This window comes from Bufo bufo, chromosome 2 (genome assembly GCF_905171765.1).
Source record: "Bufo bufo chromosome 2, aBufBuf1.1, whole genome shotgun sequence".
In the NCBI taxonomy this organism is placed as follows: domain Eukaryota; kingdom Metazoa; phylum Chordata; class Amphibia; order Anura; family Bufonidae; genus Bufo; species Bufo bufo.
The window spans coordinates 473767459-473793655 of NC_053390.1; positions in this window are offsets into that span (position 1 = coordinate 473767459).

The window sequence follows — 26197 nt, forward strand, 5'->3', positions numbered from 1 at the left end:
ACTGTATTACTGATTTTATATTCTGCTCTTGGGTTTTTACGCCCCAGGTGCATTATCATGTGCAACTGCAGATGGAGAACTTTATTTACAACGGTCCCTGGGACCCACTGTGCCCTTTTATTTCACGTGCCAATTAAAACATAACGTTTATTTTATCTGTGTTAAAATTATTCTCATGAATAAATGCAAAAAGAAAAATAAAGTTTTTAAAAATATCAGATGTTATATTGATGCACTATTGTAGCAGTCTATCCTTTCTATAGATCTCCATTTATACACTCTGCCCAAAATTGACTTAAACTATGTCCCCTAACATTCCCCTTCAGGGGATATGTGCAACTTGTTTTGTTTTGGCGAAACATGTTGGGGGGCATAGTTTAAGTCAATTTTAGGCAGTGTATACATGGAGATCTATAGATGCTACAATAGTGCATCAATAGACAGTGATTGATAGGATAGCTAGTGAATAGTTGACAAATCCAGAGTGAGAGAAAAAAGCTTTAGCGAATATTATTAGGAGACTGATCAAAAACCATGTAATACATCTGATATTTTGAAAAACTTTATTTTTCTATTTGCATTTATTCATGAGAATAATTTTAATACAAATAAGATAAATGTTATGTTTTAATTGGCACGTGAAATAAAATAGCACAGTGGGTCCCAGGGACCGTTGTAAATAAAGTGATATGATAAAAAGCCCAAACGTGTGCCAAGGGTCGAAAAATAAATGGTGTTAGAAAAGAAGATGGAGAAAACACCAGTTTTTCAAATATTTAGTTTTAGACAGAGAGAGCACTTGTTGTTAGGGATAGCAGACAGATAGTCACTGGTGTTCTGTAGCACAGCAGGGGTTGAGCTCACAGGTTGAAGAGTATAGCTGGGTGTCATTGGCATAGAGATGGTAATGAATACCAGACCTGTTGATAGTCTGTCTGATCAGGGAATTGTAGATACAAAAAAAAAGGAGAGGACCTAGGACTGAACCCTGCGGAACCCCAACAGCAAGAGAGAAAGGAGGGGAAGTAGAACAAGCAAATGATACACTGAAAGAGCTGTCAGAAAGATAGGAAGAGAATCTGAAAAGAGCAGTGTTCTTAAGACCAGAATAGATAGGAGCATGGTGAGTAGGAGATTGTGGTCTACAGTGTCATATGCGGCAGAGAGATCCAGGAGATCTAGTAGAGAATAGTCACCATTGCATTTAGTTGTCAGAACGTCATTTGTCACTTTGGTGAGGGCAGAATGTAGAGTGCAGAATACAAATTGTAAGGCAAGAATTAGCAGAGAGGCTGCAAATGAGTTTAAAGATGAAGGGGAGATTACAGACAGGTCTGTATTTATTTGCGCATAATCGGTCAAGAGAACGTTTTTTTAAATAATGGAGTAATGACCAAATGTTTAAAAGAAGAGGGAAAAATAGCAGAAGAGAGAGGTTGAAGATTTTAGTTAGGTGAGTAGTTTGGGTGAGTAGAGGTGTGAAGGAATAGGGTCAGTAATGAATAAGGTAGGGTAAGAAGAAGAGAGAAACCTGGAGACTTCTTATGTGACTGGGTTTAATGTGGAAAATGAACAAGAGGAGATGTGTGGGGGCGGGGGTGGTTTGGTATAGATGACACAGAGCAACTGGGAACGAATTTCCTGCCAGAGGTCTATAATAGGTGCCTGCATTTGTGGACTGGGGAGGGAGTGGAAGGAGGTAAATCAGTAATAAAATCCATGGCAATATGCTGCCACAGGACTTCAGGCACCAGCAGACGAAGGAGGAGAAGCCAGCGGTTTCTAGAATGTCGTTGCTAACCAGAAGGTTTTTTCTCACAGACCGCTTCTTTAGAAGATTCCTCAAACTGCAGGTCAATCCAGGTGGCTAGACAGGCTAAGGTCAGGGCAGAAAGCAAAGTAACAGAGTCAGGTAACAGGCCGAAGTTCCGTACACAGGCAGACAATCAGAATTGCACACTTTCACTGGTTAAACTAGCAAACAAGCAACCTAAAGCTCAAGCAAGGGGCCGTAACCACAGTCCACCATATATAGGAGGGAAGATTAGCTCATTAGTCAAGCATCTGCACACCCAGGGCAAGAGAAGACATGCATTGCAATGGCCCTAATGCACACACAGGTAGCTGAAGCCCGTACAGACAGGATAACAGCTGCCATAAACCCCATTGTAACTGTGAGAAATCAAAGCTGTCTCAGCAGGAGACACTGCAAACATCAGGAGGAGATTCCATAGCAGTCTGAGCTGGATGAAGAAGAAATGGGAAGAGAATTACTACAATCAGGAAATGTCACCTGTAAGTCATTGGTTCATATAGGACCAGTCACCTCTTCTAACATGTCTGTTATAGTATCTCTTTGTATTTTACAAAAAGTCATTGCATAGTCCAGTCCTAGTTGACAACCGTTTCCCTTGTCAGTAGGCTGTCCCTGCACAGTCCGATACTGTTTAGCAATAATTAGAGACTGTTAGAGTATGGCCACACATTAGGGTTTTATGACACAGTGTTGCTAACGAAAACCACAAGTGAATTTAAAAATATGAGGAAAAGTCAGATCTGCCCTTTATGCTTTCTCTCTTTTGATGATCCACTCTTGATTGGCTTCCAAAATTGCATCAGGAAACCTGAATATGTGGCCATACTATAAGATCCAGTGCTTTGACAAGGAAAATGGTAAGCTGTCAGTATATTGATTCTGTTTAACCATATTCAGCCTGCTAGCATGTTAATGTGTAGTTGAATATAGACACAGCATGATCAGGTGGCAGTGAAGAAGTGGACATTTGGGTGTTTGGGGAACAGCCCAGGGCCTATAGTGCCATTTATCTGTTACTGCTCCTGTGTGTTTATAACATGACTAAGACAGAATTATTTTCCCTTGAATGTAATCAATGAAGGTTCCAGTTAAATGGTGTCAAACAGAGATGTTGAAACCTGTGAGGGATTAATACAGAAAGTATATTGTAACATTGAATAACTTTATTATACAAAAAATATTATTTATTTGCTGCAACCAGAATACCCTTTTAAAGGCGGTTTCTTAATTGGATAACCTCTATGGACATGTAATGGTGCAAGTTCAAGAGCCTGTGGCATCTGCAGTGGGAGGCATCTATAATATACAGGGTAGCACAGTGGCTCAGTGGTTACCACTGATGCCTTGCAGCACACGGTCCTCTGACCTAGGACAACATCTGTATGGAGTTTGTAGGTTCGCCCTGTGTTTGAGTGGGTTTCTTCTGTGTAGTCCGGTTTTCTCCCACAAACATACTGAGAGAGAACTTAGATTGTGAGCCCCATTGGGGACAGTGTGATAGGGAACTTATATTATAAGCCCCATTGGGGACAGTGTGATGATAATGTCTGTAGCGTGCTGCGGAACATGTCAGTGCTATATATGTGAGTAAAATAAAATATAAATAAATACATACAGCTGGGCACCTGCTGAAACAGATGGGATTAGAGAGAACGCTAATCCTGGATGTTTACCCTTTAGCCCCAATGGTCAGTCTAACCTTGCAACAGTCATTATCCCCCACACTCCCCCCAAAATGTGATTGGTTGCTATGGCAGCTGGGGACCTAACAAGTCTGCTGTCTTAGTACACCCATGAGGCCCTGCCAAAAGCAATACAAAACTATTTCAATGCATAATAGAACTGATCACATGGTAAAGTCCCTTACTGTGACTAAACAAAGTAAAAAAAATGAATAAATATACAAAAAGTAAAAAAAAAAAGAAAGAAATATAAACAATTCAAGTATGCCTAATACACATAATTGGCATCACTGTGTCTGTAAATACCCAACATATAAAGTGTTTTTGTTTATTCTACCTCCCAAAAATTGGAATAAAAAGTGATCAAAAATTTGCATTTACTCCCAAAATAGTGCCAATGAAAACTACAGCTTGTCAATTCAAAAAAGCCATTGTAGAGCTCTATTTTGTCTTTAAATGAGAAGGCCAAAAATCTACAGTATAGATATAATATTGCCAGAATCATACCAAACAGCAAAATAACGTAACAAAGCATTTATATTACGCAATGAATGGTTTAAAAAAAAATAAAACTGTGCCAGAATTGCTGTTTTTCTTCATCTTGCCTCTCAAAAATTAAAATAAAAGTAAGCTACAGAATGATTATAGCAATACCATATTTTTGTAAACTCATTCTCTTGAGGAAATAGGAACATGACACAAACTGTATCACCAAATCCAATATTTTACAATGCATAAACAATACATGTATCTTCTTAGAAAAAGCTAATTTTTCTAAACTTTTAAATCAGACCCCCATAACATGTAGAGCAGTGAACAACATAATGAGCACACTGCAAGCCAGTCTTGCATAAAAGATAAACATATATACTCCTCCACTCACACAGGATTCCACCATAATAAAGAGCAAGTTCAACTGAACAGATTGTAATTAGCATCTAAGAAATTATCTCATACCACTGGTCAGCCTCGCGAGTCTTTTCCTCATGAACCATTGTTAAGCAGGGTAGAAAGGCCATACAATAAGTACAGTAATTTGTAAATCCCAAAGTTTGTTAACACCAACACATAGTGCTCTTGTCTTCTGAAAAGCAGTTCAAGAGTCTGTACTTATTTCTGTGGCCAGCCCCAACCCTGGCTGCTTTGTCTCTGATGGCTGCTTTGTCTCTGATTGGACCTGTCAATCAAAGCAGCCAGGTAGGGGCTGGCCTCAGAAAGGAATGGAGGGTGGGTGCAACAAGAGTAATGGTGATGCCGTCTTTGCACCAAATGCCTATTTAGCATGTTAAGAAAAAGTATCATAACTCAGGAACTGAGCCTCAGATCAACAAAATAAAAACAGCCTTTTATTCAGATAAACCACAGCTACGTGTCTATGAAAACTGTTTGATAGGGAGGTCAATGGCTTAAGGTCATCAGACATTTATGCCTAAAAGTAAGCAGCTTTCTTCAGCTTTTACTTGCATCATGAGATATATGCACCTTGGCATCCTTAACATAGTCTCTAGTTTCTAAAAGTCATGGCTCAATAACCTGACATCATCGTTCACTTCCTCAATCTTATTGATGAGGGATGCGGTGGAGGCATATATAGCCACCAGTAGCTGTGCAGAAAGACTGAACTTGACTAAACTTCCCCCTCATCGTTGGGCTCCTGCTGTTACACAGGAGACTTGATGCTATCTTGGGGGTTGCAATGAACAACAGCTGAACATTGGCATATTGGTCTCGGCACATCTTGTGGTAGACTCTTATCTGCTGAATGTTCGCAGCACTAATACGGCAGGGTAATAGAGACCTGCTCATGAGTCCCCCAACAATACCAGATTTTAATATGTTTTTCTACTTTTACACAATATATGCCTCTTCATAAATTAAGCTGAAATTTATGCCAGCTCTGACGTACCATCAATTTCAGTCTTTTACTTCAGAAAGCTGGTGTAAGAGAGGATAAATATGCCAGGGCCATTGGCCCCACTCGCTTCCCCCCCGCCTTCACCTCAACCTCTGCTCGAGAAAGTGGTGAGGCTGGCGTAGAAATAGCCCTTGGGCTAAATTTAGGTGGAATGAAGTTTAGAAGGTTACAGACACAAGGTGGGGGAATGATAAAGTCCCCCCATTGTCTTTTAGTTTTTTTATTTTATTATTATTGGTTTTCACCACATGGGATAAACAATGCCATTGTTATAGTTGGAACAATTATCTGTACTTTCTTATTTTATGTTATAGTTTTTATTATTAAGAATGAGAAAATATGTTTTTGTAATTTTTTTCCTGTTTATACCATTTCATTTAGCTAATTTAACATTTTTTATTTGGCCATGCGATTGGCCAGGTGATTGCTTTAACACTGATTTAATACACTGTGATACTTCTGTATTATGTCTGTCATTAGGCCCTCAGCTGCCAAGAAAGGAGATCGGAACCCCAAAGGGGGCACTGATGGTGTGGCAAGGAAAGCCCCTGTCCCCCTCTTTAAGCATTTAAATGTGTTGGTCACTAATAACCATGGGATAAATTGTTGAAATCATATTTATCTGTGAAACCAAACATTAAAGCAAGCACCTGCTAGTGATCACCATGATGTACATTTTAGGTGCCTTGCTCTGAAGAGTAAGTACACTTTGCATACATTTTGAAATGTGAAAGTGCAATATCAAAGGTTTTGGTTGGTGGAGGTCCGAAAACGGAGACCTCCTCTAATCACTAAAATGAGGAGTTAGAAGTGCTCAAAGCAATCAAAATTTCATTTAAAGCGCAGTTACTCTTTAGGAGCATGGCTACAGAACTGTGAAAGAATGTCAAATGTCAATGCCATGGAGTTAAAAGAAATAATTGTAAATGTGACCATTTAGTGATAAAGAGGCTCTGTCAGCATGATCAACCCTATTAAACCAGGCATATTGTCTGGTAGGGCTCATCATGCTGATTAAAATAATACCTTTCTTTTGGCTGTATACAAACACTGCAGAGACATCTGCATTTTTATCCACATGCAAATGAGCAAGTTGGAGCACCAGGAGGCAGGGCTGAATCCTTGCTTTTGTAACACCCTCTGTGCTCTGCACACTCCCCCTCCCCTTGATTGACAGGACAGAGCTGTGTTCTGGAGCTGTGTCCAAGCATGGACACATCATATACACTACTTTATAGCCTTACCATAATGAGAAGAGTTGTTTTCTATGCTTATAATGCTAATATACATATTACTGCTTTATTCACAAGCACACTATATGATTATAAAGAAACCAGTAATATGTGTTAGCTTTCTAAGGATAGAAAAACCACAGTCCTCAATATGATAAAGCTCTAGTCTGGAGGCATGTGGTCAGCCTTGCACATAGAGATCCCAGGTTTGAATCTTGGGAGAGACTTTCAGATGTTTTTTTCTCTCCCTCACTTAACCCAGTATCAAAGAATATAGTCTTACCATATTGAGAATAATGTTTTTTAACCTTAGAAAGCTAATATATATTGCTGGTTTCTTTATAATCATATTGTACCTGTGAATAAACCAGTAATATGTTTTAGGTTTCTAAGCATATAATTATCTGCCTGAAGAGACGTATGAGGGGAAAATAATAAATAGTTTATTAAATATTAAACGGGAAACTGAATATCACGTCTGTGACTGTCAGGCTTCCAGACTTGAATACAGTGATGTAGGAGAGGGATTAGATCCTCACCACTGTAAGAGAGTCCGGACTAAAACCGCATCCAGCTAGCACATCGGTGCTAATATAAGCTGGCAAGGGATCAAGACACGGCTCAAAGGGGTTGAACCAGGTTCAGGTGTATCTGGTATGGATCTACCTGGCTAGGTGATATGGGATAGCTAGCGAGTGACTAAAACCCCTACAGGGTAAAACATCCACCAAGGTGTATGTGGATGCTCACTCAGCTATCTCAGTCAACCTAATAAGCCTGGGGTATAATATAGATCACAGACCCTATATCACAGCGCCGAATACCTCTACACACAACAGTGTGAGGTGATTCTGCCGCACAGGCACACTTTATTGTAACAGAGATTCTCGCTTCGCTCCTGATGAATTGTGGCTCATATGGCCATAGCGAAACGCGTTGAGCCGGTGATCCTGTGTTTGTTACACGGCTCTCCAGGCAGGGTGTTACTTTGATTGAGCAGCGCTACTGCTGACTCGAGTATATAGGGTCTGTGATCTATATTATACCCCAGGCTTATTAGGTTGACTGAGATAGCTGAGTGAGCATCCACATACACCTTGGTGGATGTTTTACCCTGTAGGGGTTTTAGTCACTCGCTAGCTATCCCATATCACCTAGCCAGGTAGATCCATACCAGATACACCTGAACCTGGTTCAACCCCTTTGAGCCGTGTCTTGATCCCTTGCCAGCTTATATTAGCACCGATGTGCTAGCTGGATGGGGTTTTAGTCCGGACTCTCTTACAGTGGTGAGGATCTAATCCCTCTCCTACATCACTGTATTCAAGTCTGGAAGCCTGACAGTCACAGACGTGATATTCAGTTTCCCGTTTAATATTTAATAAACTATTGATTATTTTTCCCTCATACGTCTCTTCAGGCAGATAATTTTATATATTAGTAAGACGTAAAATTTCCGTTCCAACATTACTGTGATTTGATTCTAAGCATATAAAACACTTCTCAATATAGCAAGGCTATAGCTTTTATTATCAGTTAAAAAAGAGAAAAAATCAAAACATATGCAAGTCTCTCCTGGGACTTGAACTCGGGATCTCTACATGCCAAGGCTGACCACTTACTAGCAAGGTATAGCCTTACCACATCGAAAATAATAGTTTTTCTTTACTTAGAATACATATTACCGGTTTATTTATAATCATACATCGTGCTTCTGAATAAAGCATGAATATGTATATTAGCTTTCTAAGCATAGAAATACACTCTTCTCATTATAGTAAGGGTATAAAGTAGTGTATATGATATGTACATGCTAGGACACAGATCTAGGACACAGCTCAGCCTTCAACATCCTGATCTCTAGCCCTGCCAATAAAGGGTAGGGGGAGTTTTACAAAAGCAGTGCTTCAAGGATTCAGGCCTGCCCCCTGGTGCTCCAATTTGCTAATATTCATATGAATAAAAATGCAGATACCCCTGCAGCTGTTTAGCATACAGACAAAAGAAAGGTATCATTTTAATCAGCATGATGAGCCCTACCAGGCAGCATGCCTGGATTAATAGGATTGATCATTGTTGACAGAGCCTCTTTAAATACTATTCTAATGTAAAATAATAAATATAATGGTGGTATTAATATCAGCAGAATTCAACAACTTAAAGGGAGTGGCCAGTTTCCTATATTGATAACTTATCCTTAAGATAGTTAATCAAATATGATATTTGCAGGGCTCCGACTCATGGCACCCCAGCCGATCAGCTATTTAAAGAGAATGGAGTGCTCACACAAGTGCTGCCTATTCACCTTAATGGGAATGAGCAGTTACACACCATCTGCTTCTTCCCATTGGAGTGAATGGGGACGGAAGAGTTGCAATCACATGTGGTGTCGACAGCAAGAAGGTAAACAGTGAAGAGAAGGCAGCACTCATATGAGCGCTATGTTTCCTTGAAATAGCTGATCGGTGGGGGTGCTGGGAGTCGGTCCCCTTCTGATCTGATATTGATGACCTATCCTGAGGATAGGTCGTCAATATAAGAAACTAGCTAACCCCTCTAACCAGTAGTGTGCTATGTAACATATGAATACATATGGAATATAAATCATGGCACTATAGTGTTTTTTAATAAAATGACCTGGTCAGGTTTTACTGTAACACAAGTTGTATACTGATAGACTGAGAAAAAGCAATAAAATATGATTATTTCTGGATTCCAACAATAAAATGACATGTATTCACTATTTTACTGCTATATGTATTTTTTAGACTATATATCAATCTCTCTTATAAATATAAAAATGAGTTTCTGTCTGTCTGGACATCTGTCTGTCTGGACATCTGTCCGTTCTTTATGCGCCACCAAAAGACTGAACCGATCTTCACCAAATTTGGCACACAGGTACATACGGTGTCCAAGGAAGGTTTTAGACCGGGTCTCAGCTCTCTAGGACATACCATACCCGAGATAGTCCCCAAAAAATTACCTGCATTAGCCCATACAAGCCCCCAACTGCGATGCACATAGTCACATGTCTCTTATCAGCCAATAGAAGCTTGCAGGCTCGCAGTCTCCACATAAACACAGTTTTACTCCAGGTTTCCATAACAACCCAGCCATTTTTTTTCACTGCTGTAGGTCAGCTTTAGGCTAGGGCTACACGACGACAGGCACAGCTCAGCAGACAGTATCACACAATAGACTTAGATACACAGCAGACAGTATCACACATGATAGAATTAGATACACAGTTCAACAGACAGTATCACACATGATATGATTAGATACACAGCTCAGCAGACATTATCACACATGACAGGATTAGATAAACAGCTCAGCGGACAGTATCACACAGGATAGGATTAGATACACAGCTCAGCAGACAGGATCACACAGGATAGGATTATATACACAGCTCAGCAGACAGGATCACACAGGATAGGATTAGATACACAGCTGAGCAAACAGTATCACACAGGATAGGATTAGAGTCACAGCTCGGCAGACAGTATCACACAGGATAGGATTAGATACACAGCTCAGCAGACAGTATCACACAGTATAGGATTAGATACACAGCTCAGCAGACAGTATCACACTGGACATGATTAGATACACGGCTCAGCAGACAGTATCGCACAGGATAGGATTAGATACACAGCTCAGCAGACAGTATTACACATCACAGGATTAGATACACAGCTCAGCAGGCAGTATCACACAGAATAGGATATTAGATACACAGCTTAGCAGACAGTATCACAAATGATAGGATTAGATACACAGCTCAGCAGACAGTATCACACAACATAAGATTAGATACACCACTCAGCAGACAGTATTACACAGGATAGGATTAGATACACAGCTCAGCAGACAGTATCACACAGGATAGGATTAGATACACAGCTCAGCAGACAGCATCACACAGCATATAATTAGATACATAGCTCAGCAGGCAGTATCACATAGGAGTAGATGCACAGCTCAGCAGACAGTGGGGCGGGGTGCTGTAGGGGTCACTGTTATGGGGGATACTGTTGATATCGACACACAGAAACATTAAATGAAATAGATGAAATATACGCGTGCGAAGCCGGGTCCTTCTGCTAGTAAATGATAAAACCTACAGGATGGTAGATTGTGTATGTTCATTCTGCCTACTCTGAATTAAAGTTTGTTTGTGCTAGAACAAAAGGATTGTGCTTGTTGAAATCCAACTTCCCAATCCATATCTCTATTGATGTCTGCCATCAGGGGAGAGTTGTGAAGCCCTCATACACATTCGATGGTTGGCCGGTCCTGCTGAAATTGGCAGGCTGAGCCAAATTAAATTGTCTATGGCCACCCTAATTTAGATGCTACTGCAAATAAAGTTGTAATACCCCTAAGAGGATGTTATTTCCGCAGACCAAAGTACAAGCAATGAACATACTCATATGGGTATGTGCCAAAGTGTAGATGAAAAACAAATACATCAAGAAGGATGGCAAGCTAAAATAATTGTGGTGCAAAAAAAATCCAAAATGTTCTCTTATATATAGATCAATGCCAAAATATTCATTACAAGATATAACAGATAATAAAGATTACATTTCCATACTAAGGCCTCTACCAATGAATGGGTAACATTCTTTAAGTTGCTTTATGGATGGGTCTTGCTATGTAGAATCATAGCGTGTAGCGCTGAACATTAGAAGATGATGGTTTTAAGCAAATACATGCAAGATACATTAGTTAGTGCCTTGCAAAAGTACTTAAATGGGTTATCCTAGAAAATAAAATGATGAACTGTGCTCAGATTAGGTTACCATTAGTGAGGAGTGAAGTTTTGATAAAGTCGACTTGACAAACTTCTACAAGAAATTTAAATCGCTATGAATTAATTTGTCACGAATCGCTATAAATCACTGTGGCTGAGGAAATGTATGGAGCTGCATTATACAGCAGACACCCAGCCACAATGACAGGGAATGGTTATTAGGGTGAATAGGACAAGAGATCAAAATATCCCAGGTTCTAGCTTCCTAAGGGGGTTAAAAGTGGTCATTGTGAAAGTAAAAAAAATTCAAGTTTAAATCATCCCCCTTTTCCAATTTTACATATAAAAATACAGTATATAAACAAAAAACATATTAGGTATCGCTTCGTGGGAAAATGTCTGAACTAATAAAATATTAATAAAAATTAAATGTGCACTGATCGCCATAATGGAAAACAATTACTTACACGATTCACCGTTTTTTTGTCAATTTCCCCACCAAAACAATTGAATAACATAGTAACAAATTTTATTAGGCTGAAAAAAGACAACTGTCCATCTAGTTCAGCCTATTATCCTGCAAGCTGATCCAGAGGAAGGCAAAAAAAAAACCTGTGAGGTAGAAGCCAATTTTCCTCACTTTAGGGGAAATACATTTGTTCCCGACACCAATCAGCAGGGATCAAAAAGTCGTACCTACCACAAAAATGATACCAATAAAATATAAATTTCGTCCTGCAAAAAACAAGCCCTCATACAGCTCTGTACACCAAAATATAAAAAGTTATGGCTGTTAGAAAATGGTGATGCAAAGAAATTTTTTATATTTTTCAAAGGTTTTTATTTTTTTTAAATTCAAGTTTGCTATCGCCATATTTGTATTGAGCCACAAAATAACTTTGTCATTTTTAGTGCACATTTAACATTATGATGTCAAAACCCTAAAAACCTTGGTGGAATTGTAGTTTTATTTCAATTTAACCCAACAAAGAATTTTTTTCCCATTTTCCAATAACAGACATGGTAAATTGAATGGTGCTTTTAAATAGTACAACTTATCCCCAAAAACATAAGCCCTCATATGACTATATGAATGGAAAATGTAAAAAGTTATGGCTATTGGAACGTTGGAACGATTTAGGCTGTGCGGCAGGTTGTATATTTGTACTACATTCAGAAGTCAGAAAAAGATAAGAACAACATTGGGAACCACATCATGATACCATAAAGGTGTTTTGGTTGGTCTGGAGGTCAGTAACAGGCCGACACATTTTAGCATCTCCTTTTTAATAGCTCAAGCCTTATATTGACTTTTTTTCCCCCTAAAATGAAAATACTATTTTATTATCTGGCCCTAGCTTTATAGTACACCCTCTTGACTTTTATGGTTTTGTGTATCAGGACATATTAAAAAAAACTTTTAGTCCTTAGAAGATATTAAAATTTAGTAAATCTCACCTCATAAAGAACACTTATTAAAAAACAAAGCCACAATTCAGAATCTGTGTGTGAAAAACTAAGTACACCATTAGGTCAATTTCACATCAGTGTATTAAGTCAGTGAAATCAGTATTTCTCAGACTGATAACTGCTCCTGTGATAAACTCAAAGCCTTTATAATGCTGTGAGTTACTGCCCGACAGCGTATATATACTGAAGTGTACTAACGTAATGCCAACAGTTCAGTAGACAAGTTCAGCCAGGAACACACAGCATTACTGACTGCCTAGATAAGGTCCTACATGGCCAAATGTAGCCTAGCGCTCTGTTAAGATTTAAAATCAGAATCAGCGTTGTCCCTTGAGGCAGTAGAAAGAACCATAGGAGAGGTGACATCGCCAGCCATAGTCCTGTTCTGAGAGGGACCCGAGGATGATTGCTGAGGAGGAGCAGAACTTGCAAGACGAAACTCTAGGTTGCTTATGGGATCTGTTTCTCGAGGTGGAGCATGACCTGCAAAATATTGTTAAGTGGGCGCACGTGAAATATTTAGTGATCCTAGTGGTGGGTACAATAAGGGAGGCATGCGGCTTATGGGTGCCTTCCTTAGAACAGGACATGGAGGCTTGGGTAGGAGTCTGAAGGAAAAAATAATAAAAAATAAAAATAAATTAATCAGCCAAAGGCTACCCTACTGGGCCCCATTATACTGTGGGCCCCAAAATAGGTGCTGCCTCAGCTGTAGGAGAAATGGGGCTCTTCAGAGGAGGTGCTGGACACAGGAGCTGATGATCACTGGGTGAAAATCTCAAAATAGAAGTAGAGAAGAAGTGTTGGATAAGTCCCCCAACAGGAAGTCCACCCTTAGAAAGGATTGGGAGGGAAGGAAGCACCTCCCAAGAATAGATGAAGCTGCTAAAAAAAGAAGCATTAAAAGAAAGAGGCAGAGAAAGGAACAGCTTACTCAGGATGGAAGCCGGGGTCCTCTAGTACAATACTACATTGGAAGCCACTCTGGTAGGTGTGATGGTCAGGAAGGAAAAATATCCTCGGCAAATAATGCTCCTGGATCTCAGGAGGGGGTAAGAGACTGGCGCAGCATAATCCTGGCAAAAGAAAAGGGGCAGAGGAAGGTGGAGGGCACACGCACTAGGGTGGATAAAAAATGGAAAAAGAGGAAGGCCCATACTTGCAACCTAGCATCTTTTAGGTGCAGCAGGGTCACCCCTTTGGCAAACACGCACACGAGTGGAATTGCCAGTATTCAAATGCAGATGAAGTAATATGGGACTGGGTGATTGTTGAGGTTACTGAAGCACGTGCCCACAGGGGGTTCTGTTAAGACCCTCTTGCCGCAAGACAGAAGTTGCAGATTGAGGATAGTAAAAATAAATAAGTACAAAAGAAAAAAAAAAGGAAAAGCAGCAAGACCTACAGAAAAAAGCGATAGGGCATGTCTGCTTCCTACAGACACCAGAATAAAACTGGTTAGTCCAGTGTTTGTGGGGAGTGTATACACCAGTGGTTGAAAACCTATGGCATGTGTGCCAGAGGGGGCACTCAGAGCCCTCTCTGTGGGCACGCACGCCCTTGAAAAAGTCTAAGGTGTACCAGTATACCTTATACTGTTCCTGCCATTCATCAGCGCTGGGCATTTAATGTAGGCAAGCTAGTATAGCTAAATGATAAAGTACATATAAGATATACTATATAGGACTGTAGTATTCAGGTCAAATTGCCATGTCGGCACTGTGCAATAAATAAGTGGGTTTTGGGTTCCAGTTTGGGCACTCAGTCTCCAAAACGTTCACTATCACTGGTATAGACTGCCTGGGCACAGCCAACATTTCTATTTTTCAGCCTCCTACCGGCAGCTGGGCTTATACCCATGCTACTGTGTCCACTAATGTCATTCACAAGAAAATAGTTTTTTTGACTAGGAGACTTTAATTTACACTTATTTGATCACTAGTAGAATACATTTCCCTACTTCAGAACAGTAATGTATTTTCCCTGTCAGTGCTTGGCTTTCAAATAATGCAACCCCAGTGGCTCTTATTAAGCCTCTGGCTATCAGTGGGACTAGAGCTAGGTAATTATGGCAAAAAAACTAAAAATTATAATCCTGATCATTTCAACTTTATGGACGATTATATATATATATACTAGTGATCATTTTATTTCTAGCAATAATGTTTTATTTTGGGGGTGCACTGTATGTATACATTAGATACTGTCCACCAGTGGAGGGGACAGGGAGGCCTTTATATTCTATAATGTATATAGAAGAAGGACTGGATGAGAGTATACAAAGGAAGGAGTGGGGAACGGTATATAATGTATATAGAGGGAGGACTGGAGGAGGGTATATAGGAGGGAGGAGTGGAGAAAAGTATATAGGGGGTCATTTATTGAACAGAAAAACGCCTACAGTAGGTGTATTTGTAGCGCAGATTGCGACGCAAAGCTTCTTTGAGCCACAATCTGCGACTTCTCCCTGCTCACGCCAGGTCTAAAAAAAAGTAAGCATGGCGGTGAAAGGCCCGTCTCATTTACCATTTTCTATGCCTGTTTTAGTTGTAGAAAATGGTGTAAATGTAAGACAGCTAGCCTCTACATAACTTCAGTGGATCCTCCGCTAGTCTTAATTAGTGTGGAAAAGGTTATATATACAGGGAGGAGTAGAGGAGGGTATATAGAGGTAGTTGTGAAGGAGGATATATAATGTATATAGATGAAGGACTAGAGTAGGATATATGGTGTATATACAGGGAGGAGAGGAGGATGGTATATAGAAGGAGGACTGGGGAGGATATATAGTGAATATAGAGGGAGGAGTGGGGGAGGTTATATAGTGCATATAGAGGGAGGAGGGTATATAATGTATAAATAGAGAGGAGTGGATGAGGGTATATAATGTATAAAGATAGAGGAGTGGATATGAGTATATAGTGTAGATAGAGGGAGGAGTGTATATAGAGGAAGGTATATAGTGTATATAAGGAAATAGGAATTATACAGTGGCTCAACCTCCTATACCGTCTGGGACCGGTGCACACCCCTTGCGGCCTACCCCTGGTCGCAATAGGAAAGTGGTAAGAATATATATATATATATATATATATATAAATGTAGGGGGGCACACAATTACCTGAAACCAAATGGAAACAGATGGACAATGGATGCGGTCTAACTAATTGCTAAATTTATTACCAATAAAATATATCATACATATCATACATTAACACACATAAAAGGCGCCTGTAGTAACAATGACAATGCACAATCTTAAAATGCCAAGTAGCAATCAGTTTGATATAGGTCGCTAATATTGCAGCATGGTCAGCTGACCAGACAAATCGGGAAAGGGGGGGAAGAAAGGCGGGGGGGTTGTTAACCTTTATTTAGGTGTGTCAGTAGGGTACGTCATGGACTGAATTTATAAATAAATGAGAAATATTTCCAAAAATATAATAAAATATATTTAAAAAAGTTGAGAGATATAAATATTAAAAAAGTGGTGAAAGTGAAATCAAAAATGGGAATGGTTCTGGTGATGAGGTCGTTTAACTCAGGGTACAATGGGTTCGAGTTTAATGGTCCGAGACATATGTGTTTAATATTTTAATAAATAAATAAATAAATGAATGTTAAATTAGTTTGCTCTGTTTGTGTTGTTTTTTCTTTAGATCCTGTGTGCATATATATATATATATATATATATATATGTATATATAAGCAGATATATGTGTGTGTATATTCGCATGTACAGTACAGACCAAAAGTTTGGACACACCTTCTCATTCAAAGAGTTTTCTTTATTTTCATGACTATGAAAATTGGAGATTTACACTGAAGGCATCAAAACTATGAATTAACACATGTAGAATTATATACATAACAAACAAGTGTGAAACAACTGAAAATATGTCATATTCTAGGTTCTTCAAAGTAGCCACCTTTTGCTTTGATTACCGCTTTGCACACTCTTGGCATTCTCTTGATGAGCTTCAAGAGGTAGTCCCCTGAAATGGTTTTCACTTCACAGGTGTGCCCTGTCAGGTTTAATAAGTGGGATTTCTTGCCTTATAAATGGGGTTGGGACCATCAGTTGCGTTGAGGAGAAGTCAGGTGGATACACAGCTGATAGTCCTACTGAATAGACTGTTAGAATTGGTATTATGGCAAGAAAAAAGCAGCTAAGTAAAGAAAAACGAGTGGCCATCATTACTTTAAGAAATGAAAGTCAGTCAGTCAGCCGAAAAATTGGGAAAACTTTGAAAGTAAGGGCTATTTGACCATAAAGGAGAGTGATGGGGTGCTGCGCCAGATGACCTGGCCTCCACAGTCACCGGATCTGAACCCAATCAAGATGGTTTGGGGTGAGCTGGACCGCAGAGTGAAGGCAAAAGGGCCAACAAGTGCTAAGCATCTCTGGGAACTCCTTCAAGACTGTTGGAAGACCATTTCAGGGGACTACCTCTTGAAGCTCATCAAGAGAATGCCAAGAGTGTGCAAAGCAGTAATCAAAGCAAAAGGTGGCTACTTTGAAGAACCTAGAATATGACATATTTTCTGTTGTTTCACACTTGTTTGTTATGTATATAATTCCACATGTGTTAATTCATAGTTTTGATGCCTTCATAGTCATGAAAATAAAGAAAACTCTTTGAATGAGAAGGTGTGTCCAAACTTTTGGTCTGTACTGTATATAAAAATGAGTTTCTGTCTGTCTGTCTAGAGGTCTGTTTGGATGTTCTTCACGCGCGACCAAACGACTGGACCGATCTTCACCAAATTTGGCACACAGTTACATCAGGTGTCCGGGAGGGTTTCAGACTGGGTCTCAGCTCTCTAGGACGTACCGTTCCTGAGATATTCCCCAAAAATGACCCACATTACCCAATACAAGCCTGCAAGTCTTTCTCTTCAAATCCTAACTGCTATAAACACAGTTTTACTAAAGGTTTCTCTAACAACCCAGCCATTTTTCTTTACTGCTTAAAGGGATGGGGACTGTGAAAGTCATTGTTAAAGGGGCAGTCACTGTGAAAGTCACTGTTGAAGGGGTGGTCACTGTGAAAGTCACTGTTGAAGGGGCGGTCACTGTTAACAGGGCGGAAACTGTTGAAGGGGCGGTCACTGTGAAAGTCACTGTTGAAGGGGCGGTCACTGTTAACAGGGCGGAAACTGTTGAAGGGGTGGTCACTGTGAAAGTCACTGTTGAAGGGGCGGTCACTGTGAAAGTCACTGTTAAAGGGGCAGACACTGTGGAGGTCAATGTTAAAGGGGCAGACACTGCGGAGGTCAATGTTTAAGGGGCGGCCACTGTGGAGGTCAATGTTTAAGGGGCGGCCACTATGGAGGTCAATGTTAAAGGGGCGGGCACTGTGGAGCTCACTGTTATGGGGGAAACTGTTGATATCTTTTTTACGACACGCGAAAACATAAAATCTAATTGATGAAATATACCTGTGCGAAGCCGGGTATTTTTGCTATAGTGTATAAAGAGGGAGGACTGGAGGAGGGTATATAGGAGGGATGACTGCAGGGGGTATATAGTGTATATAGAGGGAGGACTGGAGGACGGTATATAGTGTATAAAGCGGGAGGACGGTATATGTTGTATGTAGGGGGAGCACTGCAGGAGGTATATAGTTTAGGGTGTTTCATTTTCCAATAATGTGATTTTCATATGACTTTGCTTACGCCCCGAGTCTTAGTGATGTAAAAGATATACCGTATTTTTGGATTTATAAGACGCACTTTTTCCCCCCCAAAAGTGGGGGGAAAATGTCCATGCGTCTTATAAAACGAATACTAGTGAGCACTATGACCTGGTGCTGCACGCAGTCATATGACAGTAAAGATGGGAGCTCGACAGCTGAAGAGGAGCCGCGGCACAGGACAGATGATTTTTTATTTTAGTCTGATGGGGTACTGATGGGCTAATCTGAAGTCTGGGGGTACTGATGGCCTAATCTGAGGTCTGATGGGCTAATCTGAGGTCTGATGGGGGTCTGAGTGGGCTGCTATGAGGTCTGATGAAAAATATTTTTTTCTTATTTTCCTACTCTAAAATCTGGGGTGCGTCTTATAATCGGGTGCATCTTATAAAGCGAAAAATACGGTATATGCCAAATTTCAAGAATATTGGATAATATTTAGGGGTTGCACACATTAATCACTTTTATTACTACCCTCACTCCTGTACCTAGGAGGTTGGTCTTAATACGACTTCAGTTTTCAGAATCCCAGGTGGATAGCAAAGGCAAAATATGCTATTAAAATATTCCTCTTCACTAAACAGTTGAATATTCCTCAACGAGAATTGAAAGGTTGCACATTTTGTCAGCCTCATATATATGTTCACATTTTGCACGAGGCAATTGTGAGTCGATGGGCTCCAAAGAATGATTTGGATATGCTACAGCTTCTGAACACTTACCCAGATGCAGACGTCAAAAAAAGTCCTCTCACATTTGGTATCTGTCAGAAACAAACGTAGGATTGGCTTTTTTGGACGAACGTATTACTCAGACTGTTAAGGAAAATGTGACAAAAAATTTTTTAGAAACCAAACCTGCAAAGAAATAGGAAATGAAACGAATAGAGGGTAAAAACCTAGTTTTTGAAGGAAAAGACGTTCTTTGAATTGTTTGGGATCCACGACGTGACAGAATACTGCAGTGATTCTCCAAGAAGCCATGTGAACGCTCTTAAGGTGGTCAATGATACCGCAGAAAGAGGAATTGCTCTGATAAAAAAGTTTAACGAATCAGTCAGGGACAAACAACAAAAACAATTCTTGTTGAGGGTAGTCGAGCATCACAGAAAAGTCGTCACCAAGCTAACAAAAAAAGGGATTGCATCGTTCAAAATTGATTAATATAACACAGCGGTCCCCAACCACCGGGCCCTGGAAGATGGTTTGCCGGGTCGCGTTAATCAGGGCCGTCTTTAACGTGGTACTAATGAAGCGCTTCCATTATGGATTATTAGTACAGGAGGACCAGGAAGTGGTGAAGTATCTGCACTCACCGCTTCCTGGTCCTCGGCTCGGCTATCGGCTGTGCAGGATCGCGATGGTGATGATTAGTGGCGTCCAGGAGCAGGAGAGGTAAGTGTTTTTTTATTTTTTTATTTGCGCTGCGGGCTGACATAAGGGCTGATGGCTGACATGAGGGCTGAGAGCTGGCTAAAGGTTGGGGGGTTGATCTGAGGTCTGATTGACATTGGGGTCTAATTAGGGCTGTCAGCAGATGTCTGATTAACATTGGGGGTCTGATTGCTGGTCTGAACTGAGGTGTAATGGAAAATATTTTTTTCTTATTGTTCTTCTTTAAAACCTAGGTGCATCTTATAGGGCGAAAAATACGGTACAGTGCAGCAGAGACCCTAGTAAGTTTATATAGTGTTATATATTTTAATATGCACCTTGTGTTTTGTTATGCGCGTGAATCAGTCACCGCCGACTAGCACCCCCTAAGCCTAGCACCCTAATATAGTGTGGGTGCTAGGAGTGGAGGAGGGTATATAATGTATAAACAGAGGAGTGGATTAGGGTATATAGTGTATATAGAGGGAGTACTGGGGAGTATATAGTGTGTACAGAGGGAGGACTGGAGGAGGGTATATGGAGGGAAAAGTGGGAAAGGGTATATAGTGTATAAAGAGAGAGGACTGGAGGAGGGTATATAAAGGGATGACTGCAGGGAGTATATAGAGGGAGGATGGTATATGTTATATATAGAGGGAGGACTGCAGGAGGTATGTAGTATATATAGAGGGAGGACTGCAAAAGTGTATATAGAGGGAGGAGTGGAGAAGGGTATGTAGTGTATATAGAAGGAGGGGTGGAGTAGGGTATATAGTGTATACAGGAGGAGTGGAGGACAGTATAAAGAAGGAGTACTGGGGAGGTTATATAGTGAATATGGAGGGAGGAGTGGGGGAGGGTATACAGTACATATAGAGGAAAGAGGGTATACAATGTATAAACAGAGAGGAGTGGATGAGGGTAAAAAATATGTATGAAGAGGGAGGATTGGAGAGGGTATATAGTGGAGACAGAGGGAGGATGGTATATAGAGCAAGGACTGGAGGGGGTATATAGAGGGAGTACTGGGGACTAAAGAGTATATAGTGTATATAGAGGGAAGAGTGCAGAAGGATATATAGTGTATATAGAGGGAGGAGTAAAGGAGGGTATATAGTGTATATACAAACAGGATTCCAAAAAAGTTGGGACACTAAACAAATTGTGAATAAAAACTGAATGCAATGATGTGGAGATGGCAAATGTCAATATTTTTTTGTAATAGAACGTAGATGACAGATCAAACGTTTAATCCGAGTAAATATATCATTTTAAAGGAAAAATACGTTGATTCAAAATTTCACGGTGTCAACAAATCCCCAAAAAGTTGGGACAAGTAGCAATAAGAGGCTGGAAAAAATAAATTTGAGCATAACGAAGAGCTGGAAGACCAATTAACACTAATTAGGTCAATTGGCAACATGATTGGGTATAAAAAGAGCTTCTCAGAGTGGCAGTGTCTCTCAGAAGCCAAGATGGGTAGAGGATCACCAATTCCCACAATGTTGCACAGAAAGATAGTGGAGCAATATCAGAAAGGTGTTACCCAGCGAAAAATTGCAAAGACTTTGCATCTATCATCATCAACTGTGCATAGCATCATCCGAAGATTCAGAGAATCTGGAACAATCTCTGTGCGTAAGGGTCAAGGCCGTAAAACCATACTGGATGCCCGTGATCTCCGGGCCCTTAAACGACACTGCACCACAAACAGGAATGCTACTGTAAAGGAAATCACAGAATGGGCTCAGGAATACTTCCAGAAACCATTGTCAGTGAACACAATCCACCGTACCATCCGCCGTTGCCAGCTGAAACTCTACAGTGCAAAGATGAAGCCATTTCTAAGCAAGATCCACAAGCTCAGGCGTTTTCACTGGGCCAGGGATCATTTAAAATGGAGTGTGGCAAAATGGAAGACTGTTCTGTGGTCAGACGAGTCACGATTCGAAGTTCTTTTTGGAAATCTGGGACGCCATGTCATCCGGACCAAAGAGGACAAGGACAACCCAAGTTGTTATCAACGCTCAGTTCAGAAGCCTGCCTCTCTGATGGTATGGGGTTGCATGAGTGTGTGTGGCATGGGCAGCTTGCATGTCTGGAAAGGCACCATCAATGCAGAAAAATATATTCAGGTTCTAGAACAACATATGCTCCCATCAAGACGTCATCTCTTTCAGGGAAGACCCTGCATTTTTCAACAAGATAATGCCAGACCACATTCTGCATCAATCACAACATCATGGCTGCGTAGGAGAAGGATCCGGGTACTGAAATGGCCTGTCTGCAGTCCAGATCTTTCACCTATAGAGAACATTTGGCGCATCATAAAGAGGAAGGTGCAACAAAGAAGGCCTGTATTAGACAAGAATGGGAGAAAATTCCTATTTCTAAACTTGAGAAACTGGTCTCCTCGGTCCCCAGACGTCTGTTGAGTGTTGTAAGAAGAAGGGGAGATGCCACACAGTGGTGAAAATGGCCTTGTTCCAACTTTTTTGGGATTTGTTGACACCATGAAATTCTGATTCAACATATTTTTCCCTTAAAATGGTACATTTTCTCAGTTTAAACTTTTGTTCCGTGATTTATGTTCTATTCTGAATAAAATATTAGAAGTTGGCACCTCCACATCATTGCATTCAGTTTTTATTCACGATTTGTATAATGTCCCAACTTTTTTGGAATCCGGCTTGTAGAAGGAGGAGTGGAGGAGGGTATATAGAGGGTAAAGTGGGAAAGGGTATATAGAGGAAGGACTAAAGAAGGATATAGTGCATATACAGGGAGTACTGGAGGGGGGTTATATAGTGTATATAGAGGGAGGACGGGACTAGGGTATATAGAGGGAGCAGTAGAGGAGGGTATGTAGTGTATACAGAGGGAATACTGGGGAGGGTATATAGTGTATATAGAGGGAGGAGTGGAGAAGAGTATATAGTGTAAATAGAGGGAAGAGTGGAGGACGGTATGTAGAGTATATAGAAGGAGGCCAGGAAAAAGGTATATAGAGGGAGGAGTGTATGTAGTGTATATAGAGGGAGGAGTGGATGACTGTATATAAAAGGAGGACTGGGAAGGGTATATAATAAATATAGGGGAGGAGTGGAAAATGGTATATAGTGCATATAGAAGGAGGAGTAGAGGAGGGTATATAGAGGGAGTACTGGGGAGGTTATAAAGTGTACATGGAATGAGTAGTAGTAGAGGAGAGTATATAGAGGGAGGACTTCAGCAGAGTATATAAATGGAGTACTAGAGAAGGTATATAGAGTATACAGAGGGAGAAGTGCAGAAGGGAACATAGTGTATATAGAGGAAAAAGTTGATGAGGGTATATAATGTATAAAGAGAGAGGAGTGGATGAGAGTATATGGTGTAGATAGAGGGAAGAGTGGAGGGGCGTATATAGTGTATATAGAGGATGGACTTGAGGAGGATATATAGTGTATATAGAGGAGGGACTTGAGGAGGATATATAGTGTATATAGAGGGAGAAGTGTTGGAGGGTATATAGAGGGAGGACTGGAGGGGAGTATATTCTGTATATAGCGGAAGTACGGGAGGAGGGTATATAGTGTATATAGAGGGAGGAGTGGAAAAGAGTATATAGTGTATATAGAGAGAGGAAAGTATATAGTGTATATAGAGGGAGAAGTGGAGGAGGGTATATAGTGTATATAGAGGGAGGAGTAGAGGAGAGTATATTGTGTAAATTAAAGGGGGGAATGGAGGAGAGTATATAGTGTATACAGAGTGAGAAGGGTATATAGAGGGAGGAGTGAAGGAGGGTATATACACTGCATGTAGAATTATTAGGCAAATGAGTATTTTGACCACATCATCCTCTTTATGCATGTTGTCCTACTCCAAGCTGTATAGGCTCGAAAGCCTACTACCAATTAAGCATATTAGGTGATGTGCATCTCTGTAATGAGAAGGGGTGTGTTCTAATGACATCAACACCCTATATTAGGTGTGCATAATTATTAGGCAACTTCCTTTCCTTTGGCAAAATGGGTCAAAAGAAGGACTTGACAGGTTCAGAAAAGTCAAAAATAGTGAGATATCTTGCAGAGGGATGCAGCACTCTTAAAATTGCAAAGCTTCTGAAGCGTGATCATCGAACAATCAAGCGTTTCATTCAAAATAGTCAACAGGGTCGCAAGAAGCGTGTGGAAAAACCAAGGCGCAAAATAACTGCCCATGAACTGAGAAAAGTCAAGTGTGCAGCTGCCAAGATGCCACTTGCCACCAGTTTGGCCATATTTCAGAGCTGCAACATCACTATAGTGCCCAAAAGCACAAGGTGTGCAATACTCAGAGACATGGCCAAGGTAAGAAAGGCTGAAAGACGACCACCACTGAACAAGACACACAAGCTGAAACGTCAAGACTGGGCCAAGAAATATCTCAAGACTGATTTTTCTAAGGCTTTATGGACTGATGAAATGAGAGTGAGTCTTGATGGGCCAGATGGATGGGCCCGTGGCTGGATTGGTAAAGGGCAGAGAGCTCCAGTCCGACTCAGACGCCAGCAAGGTGGAGGTGGAGTACTGGTTTGGGCTGGTATCATCAAAGATGAGCTTGTGGGGCCTTTTCGGGTTGAGGATGGAGTCAAGCTCAACTCCCAGTCCTACTGCCAGTTTCTGGAAGACACCTTCTTTAAGCAGTGGTACAGGAAGAAGTTTGCATCCTTCAAGAAAAACATGATTTTCATGCAGGACAATGCTCCATCACACGCGTCCAAGTACTCCACAGCGTGGCTGGCAAGAAAGGGTATAAAAGAAGAAAATCTAATGACATGGCCTCCTTGTTCACCTGATCTGAACCCCATTGAGAACCTGTGGTCCATCATCAAATGTGAGATTTACAAGGAGGGAAAACAGTACACCTCTCTGAACAGTGTCTGGGAGGCTGTGGTTGCTGCTGCACGCAATGTTGATGGTGAACAGATCAAAACACTGACAGAATCCATGGATGGCAGGCTTTTGAGTGTCCTTGCAAAGAAAGGTGGCTATATTGGTCACTGATTTGTTTTTGTTTTGTTTTTGAATGTCAGAAATGTATATTTGTGAATGTTGAGATGTTATATTGGTTTCACTGGTAAAAATAAATAATTGAAATGGGTATATATTTGTTTTTTGTTAAGTTGCCTAATAATTATGCACAGTAATAGTCACCTGCACACACAGATATCCCCCTAAAATAGCTAAAACTAAAAACAAACTAAAAACTACTTCCAAAAATATTCAGCTTTGATATTAATGAGTTTTTTGGGTTCATTGAGAACATGGTTGTTGTTCAATAATAAAATTAATCCTCAAAAATACAACTTGCCTAATAATTCTGCACTCCCTGTAATGTATAAAGAGGGAGGAGTGGATGAGAGAATATATTGTATATAAAGGGAGCACTGGAGGAGGGTATACAGTGTATATAGAGGGAGGACCCGAGGAAGGTATATAGTTTATATAGAGGGAGGACAGTATATAGTGCATATAGAGGGAGGAGTGGAGGAGAGTATATAGTGTATACAGAGGGAGAAGAGTATATAGAGGGAGGAGTGAAGGAGGGTATATAATGTATAAAGAGGGAGGAGTGGATGAGAGAATATATTGTATATAAAGGGAGCACTGGAGGAGGGTATACAGTGTATATAGAGGGAGGACTGGAGGAGGGTATATAGTTTATATAGAGGGAGGACGGTATATAGTGCATATAGAGGGAGGAGTTGAGAAGAGTATATAGTGTATATAGAGGGAGGAGGGTATATAGTGTATATAGAGTGAGGAGTGGAGGAAGGTATATAGTGGTAGTACTGGGAAGGGTATATAGAGGGAGGACTGGAGGAGGGTATATAGTGTATATAGAGGGAGGACGGTGTATAGTATATATAGAGACAGAAGTGGAGGAAAGTATATAGTGTATACACAGGGAGGACAGGAAGAGGGTATGTAGTATATATATTTAAGGGTAGGACTGGAGGAGGGTATATAGAGGGAGGAGAGTGAGGGTATATAGTGTATATAGAGAAAGGTCTAGATGAGGATATATAGTGTATATAGAGGAAGGACTGGAAGAGGGTATATAGTGTGCATATAGGGAGGACTTCAGGAGGGTATATAAATGGAGTACTGGGAAGGGTATATAGTGTATATAGAGGGAGGAGTGCAGAAGGGTACATAGTGTATATAGAGGGAGGAGTGGAGGAGGATAAATAATGTATAAAAAGAGGAGGAGTGAATGAGGGT